This window comes from Vombatus ursinus, unplaced genomic scaffold, assembly GCF_900497805.2.
Source record: "Vombatus ursinus unplaced genomic scaffold, bare-nosed wombat genome assembly UNPS02014818.1, whole genome shotgun sequence".
Taxonomy (NCBI): domain Eukaryota; kingdom Metazoa; phylum Chordata; class Mammalia; order Diprotodontia; family Vombatidae; genus Vombatus; species Vombatus ursinus.
Genome location: NW_020954596.1, coordinates 40,317,272 through 40,328,574, shown reverse-complemented (window position 1 = coordinate 40,328,574; position 11,303 = coordinate 40,317,272). Strand labels below are relative to the sequence as shown.

At 33.4% G+C, this 11,303-nt stretch overlaps 1 pseudogene; it reads right to left on the bottom strand.

Moving 5' to 3' along the window:
- Positions 1-9,599: 9,599 nt before the first annotated feature.
- Positions 9,600-10,107, bottom strand: LOC114023384 (annotated as a pseudogene).
- Between the last annotated feature and the right edge of the window lie 1,196 nt (positions 10,108-11,303).

Here is an 11,303-nt window from a genome sequence, read left to right as displayed (position 1 = left end):
TTAGAAGATTGTTCCAAAATACTGATTATGACTGCATATTTAGTGGAAATCCACTGAAGGAACTGGTCTGACTCATCTATCCATCTTCTATTTCATGCTGCTGGAGTGAATGTCATCCTGTCAATGAGATAATCTTTGCCATCACTTGGAAGGTTTATGAGTTCTTTCACATTATGTGAGTACACATTCATGATTGTGGGGAGAGGATAGCATCAGTTAAAATAATCTATATGGTTATGTTGAGAACCATGGGACTAGTTTTGCAGAATATAAGTGGACTCTAATTGTGTTTAGGCCATCAGCCTTATATACTCTGTATTTTCCATTGCTCCGGAAATGTATTCTTTAAGAATTGTCTTGATTTCATTAAATTCAATACAACCAACTTGATACTTTTAGGTTATATTTTTCCACTTCCCAACTTTTATCTAAAGACATTTCAATATGAATCTGTCCAGCCAAACTCACTTACTCACTCTGTGTGTTTCTCTCTCTGCCTCTCTGTCTCTGTCTCTCTGTCTCTGTTTCTCTGTCTCTATCTCTCTGTCTCTGTCTTTGTCTCTGTCTGTCTGTCTCTCTTTCTCTCTCTCTCTCTCCCTCTCTCTCTCTCTCTCTCTCACACACACACACACACACACACATACATGCACACACACACCTCGTATCTAATTCCATAAAATTCTTGCAGTTTAATGTTCTGAACACTGAGGGTTTGGAAAACTCCTGCCATATCATTTGTCAATTTGGATTTTGCAAATTACTTAGTGGCTGTTGTATTAGGATTTATCTTGCTCTGTACTTGTTGTATACTTGCATGTTTACTTGGGCAGGTCATTTTTCATAATAGCTAACTTAAATCCAAGACGCTCCAATTTAAACCTATTCTCTTTGGTCCTCTCAATGAGAAACAGGAAATAGCTATTTACTCTCCTTCATGTAATCACCACTTCAGAGAACTAGGTAGATTTATTCTTATACCCCTAATTTTCTCTCTTCTGAGCTAAATAAACCCAGCTCCTTCAGCTTTTCCTCAAGAGTTCTATTTCCCAAATCATTAGGTATTTGTGTTGACTATTCAACGTTTTTTTTTGGTTACAATATCTGAGACTAAGGAAAGCATTATAATAACAGTATGAAGTGGGAGGGTTACCTCTGAGTCTCTATATTCCAAATTCCACAGCTCTGCACCAAAACCCTATTTAGATTACATTGTGATTGGTATCATTTTTCAAACTATGTTTTTAACTACATTATTTTTAAACTACAAAAACTAAACTAAACTACATCATTTTTTAGGTTGACTTACATTTTACAACAATCCACTATAATGCAATTACTGTTTTTTGTTATACTTCTATTAAGCAAATCCTGCTCATCTAGTTTGCATACAATTTATTCTTCTGTAAATTTGTAGATCATCCTACCCTGATGTGGCATCATGCAAGGTGATAACATTGACTTTTCAAAATTTATGCCAGCTAAACACAAGCACTGGGACATTCTACGAAGCAGGAAAGACTTTAATGTGGGATGGCTATCAAATTGTATCTCAGTCTTATACAGCATTCAGTCAGGCAGGCAGAAAAGTATTTATTGAACAGAATATACAAATATATTTCCAGCAACATACTCAGGGGTTCTGACTTTTTTTTGCATGTCATAGACAACTTTAGTTGTCTGGAGAAGCTTATGCACCCATCCTTAGAATAATGTTTTAATGGCATAAAATAAAATGAAGAAGATTACAAAAGAAGCCAATTATACTGAAATAAAATTATCAAAAAATTTTTTCTATAACAGTTCATGCACCCTAGTTAAAAGATCCTCAACTTAATAATTTATCTTGCTTTTGTAATTGAGACTCTGAAAGAAACAAAATTTTAAGAATCAAATTCTATTTTCAAGAGTTTATGATCTTAAACATCCAGAGGGATCACTTTAAATTCATTCTGCATGTTGCTGTTGTTCAGTCATTTAGTCATGTCGAACTCTTCATGACCCTATGGACCATATTGTCTGTGTCTTTTCTTGGCAAAGATATTGAAATGGTTTGCCATATCCTTCTCCAATGGATTAAGTCAAAAAGGGGTTAAGTGACTTACCCAAAGTTACACAGCTAGTAAATGTCTGATGTCAGATTTGAACTCAAGTGTTCCTGACTCCAGACCCCATGCTTTATCCACTGAGCCACCTAGCAGCCACTATTTCTAAAGTTTAACACCAATATGAACATGAAATTGATTCCTCAAATCAGTAATCAGTGATTAGCATTATGGCATATACCATAGGTAAAGAATCAAGCTGATAATATCCTTATGAATAGGGATTATTTCTTTCTAATTTAATTCTCAGTGTGTAGTCAAGGTCCTATTTTATAGTTAGGTTTTGTTAAGTCCTTTTTTTCAGTCATATCTGATTCTCCATGACTCCATTTAGGGTTTTCTTGGCAAAGATACTGGAGCAGTTTACCATTTCCTTCTCTAGTTCATTTTTACAGAGGAGGAAACTGATGTAAACAGGGTTAAGTAACTGACCCAGGGTCACCCAGCTTGAATTCAAAGAGATGACTTTTCCTGACTCCAGGCCTACCACTCTATCTACTGTGACATCTAGCTGCCCACTAGTACATAGTAAGCCCTTTGTAAATGTTTGTTTATAGACTAAATGTCTTCTCCAAAACCATTATCATTTGACCTGTCCATAAGTATGACTAGAAAATAGGTTTCAGGCCAGAATTATCTAAATTATATGTATAAATCTGGTCATATAATTATTCCTCTAGAAAATCTTTAGTAACTTTCTATTGACTGATTCAAACTACTTTGCCTGGCATTCAGTGCTCTGATGGCATTCTATGCAGCCTTATCTCATATGGCTCTCTTTACAGACACACACATACACACACACATACTCACACTCTCACATCTATGCTGAACTACTCTCAGTCCTCCAAATATAACCTTGTTGTTTCAGGCCTTTGTTTTTATTCAGGTTTTTGCTTACATTGTGTCCTATGACTGATATGGCATCCTTCTTCTTTGTCTACTAAATTAGTTACCAATCTATTAAAGCCCAACTCAAATTCTACTTTCTCCATGAAGTCTCCCCTGATTCCTCCTGTCATCAATGACCTTGGACATCATGTAAAACTTTGATTTGTACTATTCTAATGAATTTGTCACATGATAATATATAATTAAATTTTTTGTAGACACATCTTCTCTTTGTACAGTGTAAGTCCTGGGTGATCAGGGAGTTTATCTTACGTAAACTTTATACCTCTCCTGGGCCCTTAATATATCTGTTATATATATATATAAAAAAAAACCTTCCACTTTGTTTCTCACCTTTATACAAATATGAACTGTATCTATTTTACACTATTATTACCAGACTTAGGAAGGAACCTAATAGGATTTATCTTATTAGAATAGCTAGTTGGCAAAATGAACAGAGAACTTTACCTAGAGTCAGAAAGACCTGAGTTCAAATCAGCTCCTTATTCTTTTTTTTTTTTTTGAGAAGAAGAGATCCACTTGAATTATTTTGGGGTTATTGTACTATACTTTTAACGATAACAGATTGTTCACAACTGAAGAATCCTATCTGTCTAGCCACTAATAGTCTTCTTTTGTTACAGGGCTGTGAATCATGGAGATGGAGAATAGTAGTTGGATTATCAGTACATGAATCAGTTCAAAAGAGCAAAATCCCACAGTGACTCAAATATTAGTTATATGACAGTCATGTGTTCATGTCTTAAATTTTATTTTTCCAGTAAGGTGTCTTTTTTTTTCTAGAAACCAGTTTTTCCAACTTCTTTTTATTTCATTTTTGTTAATGTTGGTCAACCTAGGAGGATATTATCTTGTGATATTGATAAAGCCCTCAGGCAGTTTCATAAACTCAGACAGATACAGATATAGGCATAGACATAGATACATATAGGTGTATGATATATATTTATATGTGTGCATATATATATATACACATTATGTGACTGCACATTCATGATTTTGGGGAGAGGATAACATCAGTTAAAATAATCCATCTGTTTATGTTGAGCACCATGGGACTAGTTTTGCAGAATATAAGCAGATTTAATTGTGTTTAGGCCATCAGTCTTATATGCTCTATATTTTCCATTGTTTCGGAAATGTATCTTTATGTGTGTATATGCATACATAAACACAAAATATATGCTTATATGTAAGTATACATTTATATAATAATAAAAGTATATATATAAATATATATTCATGTGTGTATTTATTTATCTATTTATAAGTATGTATACGCACATATGTGTATATACACATATGTGTGTATACACACTGCCTTTTGTATGTTTATATTGTATTTTAGTCTTTTGAACTGATTCCTATACTGATAATTCAACTACTGTCCTCCTCATGCATGGTGTGTGTGTGTGTGTATGTGTGTGTGTGTTTGTGTGTATAATCCAATAGAATTACATAGAATCCTATTGGAATATATATATATGTATATATATATATATGTGTGTGTGTGTGTATCTATATATAGATACACACACACATATACACACACAAACACACATACATATATGTGTATATATTCCAATAAGGGTTATATTAGATTACATAGACTCCTGATTTGGAATATATGTGTTTATGTTCCAATAGGGAAGTCTATGTAATTCTATTGGAATCCCCCCAAATACTCAGGCTTCATTGTGGTACATTCTACTTATTCCCTAGGGTTATTAAAAATAAACAAACAAATCCAAACTCTGTCTACAAGGAGATGAGTTGCATAATTGAGGTGTGACCACTATGCATTCCACATGGTTAACAGAACTTACCATGAACCCTACTCAGCAAGGGTTTAAGTCTCACAATGTGATTGTATGCCTGAGGAAGCTAGCATATAAGGCCCCCAACATCTATAACAAATAGTAAAGAGACTACTTACTGATTGTCATCTGTTTCTTTGTGTATTTAAAATAAACTTTAATTTATATTATAATCATCACTAATATCACCCACTTCTTGCTAAATTACTGGCCAGTCTAGTAGTCTAATACAATAGAGTATTTTTCTTTCAAAGGAAAGACAAAATCATCACAAAGATTTAAAAGGATGAATAATGAGTATAATCAGGTGGCACTATGTATGTTATTAAGGAAGAGTTGAATGCAAAAATGGCATAAAACTCATAAATATACTTTCTGATGGAAAAAAGTGGGGAAGGTATTCTTATAAGGAGAATGACAGAGAGTACCAGACAGGCAAAGTAGTATAGAGATGACTGAGATACCAAAAGAAATAGAAAGTCTTCAGCCTAGTGGCTAAGTCAATCTTTAGAGAATTTATGGGGAGGGAAGGGAGAACGTGGACCAGAATGAGGCACAATGTGAAGTTTGAGGGGGCTGTGATCTGTTTCATTGGGAAGAATACCTACATGGAAGAAATCAAAGAACTATAAAAATATTAAGTTCAATTAGTTCAATTATATATATTATAGGTTAGCTCATATAGGTGTCCATGTGTGGGAGTTGAGTCAAAATGTAAAAAAAAAAATTTATTCAGCAAATAATTATTGAGTGCTATTCAAACTACTATTTCCCTCAGGTGTACCCATCCAAATATCATAGAGAGACCATAGGATTTAAAGCTGAATAGAACCTTAGGAAATCTAGTTCCAGTGCTTCATTGGATGGGCCCAGAAAGAGGAAGTGATTCCTGTAGGTTGTAAGACCTAGAGACAGGATTTGAATCAAGATCTTTTCACAATACAATTTTGGAAAATCATTAGATATTCATCCATTCTGACAGAAATAACCTACTCATAGGAAATTGTGTTTCTTCGATTCATTTTTCACATAACAGCCTTGACAAAGTTATTTTGACTTTCTCATATGTCAAACCAACCTGAATTTTAAACCTACTAAAAATGGAATGTACCTAACTATGCTACTTGTGAAACAACATTTTCTTTAATGTTCATTCTACATTTAGACCAGAACTACAACAATAACAATAGCAACATAGCCCTTTTCCCCTAATGTATTGCTCTCAACTCTTGGGATTGCATACTATTAGGTTCCTCATTTTACTAACCCAATTTTATACAATCTGCACATTTGCTAACCTTATTTTGTACATTAATAGATTTTGACCCTTAAAGTAGTTTACTGTCATCTTTTTTCTACCAATAAAAGCCAGTCATTTTCTGTGATTCCATTTCTTACTGCCAGCCTAAGTTTATACTATCATTTTTTCCTTTAATAGTAATTTGAGATAAATTGCCAAGTATTGTTGAAGGTATAAACAACACTAACTGGTTTACTATTTCAAATACATAATTTCTTAGCTTTCAAAAAGAATTCTTCACAATTGCAGAATTGTTGTGGTTGTGTGTGTGTATGTATGCTCTAAATTCTGTTAGGATGTTTCATTTTTGTTTGTTTTCTTGCTTATATAGAATTTCTTCCTTCTTAGTAATGGTCACCATTATTTCCTTATATAAAACACACATATATAGCTCTTAGTACTTTTTTTTTTACATTTAAGGAAACATTGCATAACAAAATGATAGGTTATCACTTCATTCATGATTATGAAGAAATAAAAAAAAAACATTTCTTAAGTGCTTATTATGTCCCGAGAATTGTAGAAATAGAAAAAATGACAGTCTCTGTTCTCTAGAAACATACATTATAATTGGGAGAAAGAAAGTATAAAAGAGAACTCAGCTTCAAGGTAAACTGAAAGGCCTGCAGGCTAATTAGAGGGACAGATGGCAAGGCACACAGGTCTTTACATCACACCTACAAGTCAGATGATAGTGCCTAGCTAGCTTCTGGAGGCACAGAGAGACTGTAAATGGTAAGGCCTGGAGGACCTTAGAATGCATTGGTAGGGCAAATGGTAAGCATCTAGCCAGAAAGAATAGAATTGTCGACTATGATTTTATTCAAACCATGAGATCAGTCCAATAGTCCAGATGGATTAACATTTCTCCACGTATGTCATTTTTACTTCATAATGATCATTCTCTTTGTACAGCCTCATCAAACTTTCTTCTAGAAATGTTTTCTTTTTGTCCTGCTGTGCTGAATGGGATGCTGTCACTCCTATGTTTCTTCATTTCTTTCCCTTGAAATAGAAACAGAAGAACAAGAAGTAGCATGGCTGTCTCTCTTTGTATATTCATTTCTCTTCCCTCTTCCACCACCCCTCCTGTCCAACCATTCTGCTTGGAAGTGAGAAGCCTGGTAAGCCTCATTTTAAATGAACCCAGCAGTGGTCATTTAATCTATTTCTGGTTACAGGAATGCTTGTATATCTTATAAGTATCTAAAATTCATAATTTCAATTTCTGGAAATCATTGTTATGAGTTTGGATGTTTGTACTGAGCTAGAAAATTTCCCCAAAATCCATGTTCTTGTAATTCCTTGTGTTTTCTCCCTGTCTCTGTCTCTCTGTCTCTCTCTTTCTCTCTGTCTCTGTCTCTCTCTCTCTCTCTCTCTCTCTCTCTCTCTCTCTCTCTCTCTCTCTCTCTCTCTCTCTCTCTCTCTCTCTCTCTCTTCCCCACGAAAGGATTACTAGTTACTGGTTGGTTATTTGTACCTTCAATCCGTTCTTAGAGCAGTAGTTTGAAAAAAAAATCTAGAGAACAAGAGCATCATCTATAAAAGGTAATCATAAAGAGAATTTTTGTATTTTACATCTGTGATAGGGTGAGCCCATGGAGCCACTTTCTATCTCCATGGAGTCATTCATATGTCCTGGCTTTTTGCTAATAGACATGAATAATCGAAAGATCCTAGTTGGTCCCTGAATTCCCAGATTCACCCCTTGTTACACAGAGATTTTCAATTTCCTTTTTACTTATATAAATCTATATTTAGGGGATATTTTAGTCCATCATATTTTTACTTTTTAAAACTTTTTTTTAATTTAGTGTATTTTGTTTGTAAGTATCTTTTAATTTGGTCAGAAACAGTTAAATTTTAAAATTTAGTAACATCAACATATGTCTCAAATTAAGAACACAAGAACTTACACAAAAGCTAAGGTGACTATTACAGTATTTGCATTTCCTCTATATTTAGCATTTAGTTTCAACCTAGATTTGTGGATATATTACTACAGATTTAATACTCTTTTCTCTCTCTTCTTTTGGTACTGTAAATTTTACACACTTGTCCATAGGGAGTATTGGTTTGAAATGTGTTATTATTTTTAAATATTAAAATAAAACTAAGCATATAAATAGGTATAGTTTATTTTATATAAATTTTTATTTTATATAGATTCTTATATAAATTTGGCATTTTTTCAACCTATTTCACGTGATTTTCCAGATTAAAGTATACTTTCATATATTTCAAATATTTAACAAAGTGGACAGGTTTACTTAATCTATTTTTAACCATTGCCTTTTTTTTTAACCTATCAAAATTCCTTGGCATAATTTTTCTGGTTTCTGTAGAATACAAATTAGGCAATTCCGAAATACTCTTTTGCTTCCCTCCTTTAATGTTGATATATTGTTATATATAAATATATATAATGTTCATATATATATACATATATAATGTTACATATAAACATATATAATGTTCATGATAATAATAATGTTCACTGGCTTTTCTTTAGAACAATAAAAGTGAAACAGAAATGTCAAAAAAAAGTTAATTGCTTACTTTGCATACTAATTTACAAGTTGGGTGGTTCCAGATGCCACATGAAAATAGAAAAAACCCCACGATTATGGCAACCATATTTTTCGGAACCAAAAATCATAGCAAAGTATATTTATTTTACAAAACTTTGAAAGTATATATATTACTGTTAAATTTGGGATTGTTCTAGAAACTCTGTAACCTAAAGTTACTCTCTGAGTGTTCCAAACTCTTCAGAGAAGTAAAATGCATTAAAGAATAGAAAGTGAGATTTGAGATAAGGCCATAAGGCTCTAGTGCATAGATTAGGCAAAAAGACACCTAAAACAGAAATATAAAATAATCTGACTAACAGAAGTAGTAACACAGGGTCTAAAGAACTCATGAAACCTAAGCACCTCCTGGCAATTGTCAGAAGAGACAGATGGTCTCAATAAAAAGCACAGAGAAGAGAGCAAAAAAGGTATATCTCCTCTGCACTTTATGCTTTTGGTTCAAATATCGTAAAACAACTAGTGAAAAGTAAGCTTGGAGTAAAGGAATAAGAAATGTTGGCTTAGAAGTTCAGTATCCAAGAATAAAAAGAGATCATAAGTAGAAAATAAGAATGTAAAGAAATGAGAACAAATAAGGATAACACCTGAAAAGTCCAAATTTATCAACTTATTTTTGTCTTTTATATTAATTCCATAGTCTTTGAATACTATCCTGAAAAAAGGTAAATGGGGAGACAAATTTCTTTAAGGGTATTTGACTATAATTAATTATTCCATATCATAATTTGACTCATTTCATTGAGCAAAATTCTCTTAAAAAAACATTTACTAAGTACAAGATACTATGCTATGCATTAATAATTCAAACATAAGTAAGATGGATATTAAAATTATTTTTTTTAATTTTTTGTTGTTTTTATTTTACAGCCATTTATGCAATGAATTTGTAGGGGATTGGTTCCAACAACTCAGGTTCCTTGCCATTGGTTCTCACAAAGTGTGCTTCTCTGGATGGAGCAGGCTGGTGCTTCAGTTGAACCCAAATGCCTTTTTCTTTGGCTTCCTTCTTCTTCTGATCATTTTCCTTTAACTGCTTCAGGAAGCTATCTCTGCTCTTAGAATGATTAATATCCTCAATATGCACATTAATTCTCTTGGCTAGAATCTTGCCCTTAAACCATTTGTTTATAACAATGCCTACAAGATATTGAGTAACATTATAGACCCATCCAGTCTTGCCAAGGTAACATAACACCTGTGGGGCATTCCTTGGTAAACCGTGCTCATACCCTTGATATCTACAATATCACCTTTCTTGTATATTCGCATATACATAGCCAGGGGGACAACACCATGTTTTCTAAAGGGCCTAGAAAACATGTATCGTGTCCCTCTCCTTTTTCCTTTTGTGTTCGTCATTTTGGCAACTCACTGGAATATGGAAGAGCTGGCAGAAAGCGATATTAAAATTCTAAAGGGATTTTGAAAGCTGACACTGTACCTGCCTCTATGCAGCATATAATCTTGTAGACAGGAGAAGACATACACAAATAAATATAACATAATTTGGAATATGATTGGAAAAAGTAAAAGCGAATGTCCAGAGAGATTCCACAATGGAAGAATCACTTCTAGCTGAGTTCATCAGTGAAATCTTTACAGAGGAACATGACACTTGAACTGGGCCCAAGAAAGGAAACTTTTTCAGTCAGTGGAAAAGTTAAAGGAATTCATTAAAGGTTTTGCAACCATATTTTCTTAATCAATAATCACAACACACAATAGCAAGTAATAGTCTCACTAAAAGGTATGCTTTTCTTTCTATTGTAGAAGTCCAAACTGTCCCGGAAAATTCAGACTATATTATCATTCTAGGTGCAGAGGATGCCATGTAAAATTAAGTGAGAAAGGCACAGAAGGCTAGTCTCAGTATAACTGGAAAGTATACTGTGTAAATTGTTTTAGAGTAAAGTAAACCTAGAAAAGCAGCTGGGAAACATATTATCAAGGGGTCTTTAACCTTGTCCTGTGGTTAATAAGTACCAAATGAATAAATCAAGCATTTGTTAAGGGCCAGACATGTGCCAGGCACTGTGCAAAGAGGATAAAAAGACAAAAGTGATACACTGTCCTCAAGGAGTTTACATTCTAACAAGAAGGACAACATGCACATAACAGTTACCATATCTTATTTTAGCATCCCTTATATTTATATGACTAAACATACTTGTTTAATTTGGTTATTTATATACATTATGTATGTATAATATATACACATAGATATATAACACACATGTTTATATAGTGTATATATATTGTGTATACGTGTATGTGCACAAATAACATATAAAGAAGACACAAGATAACCTTGGAAAGTACTAGGGTGCAGGTGTAAGAAAGACCCATGAAGAAGAAAACATTTGTGGTAAGTTTTAAAGGAAACTAGTGGATACTATGAAAAAGCAGCTATGCAGGAAAGTGGATTCCATACATAAGAAGCTTGCAGTGCAAAGGCCTAGAGATAGGATTTGGATTGTCAAGCATGAAGAACAATAAGTGAGCCATTCTGTCTACATGGTGCAAAGGCACAATTGAACCAAGTTGTAAAGAGCTTTAAATGCTGAACGATGTTTTA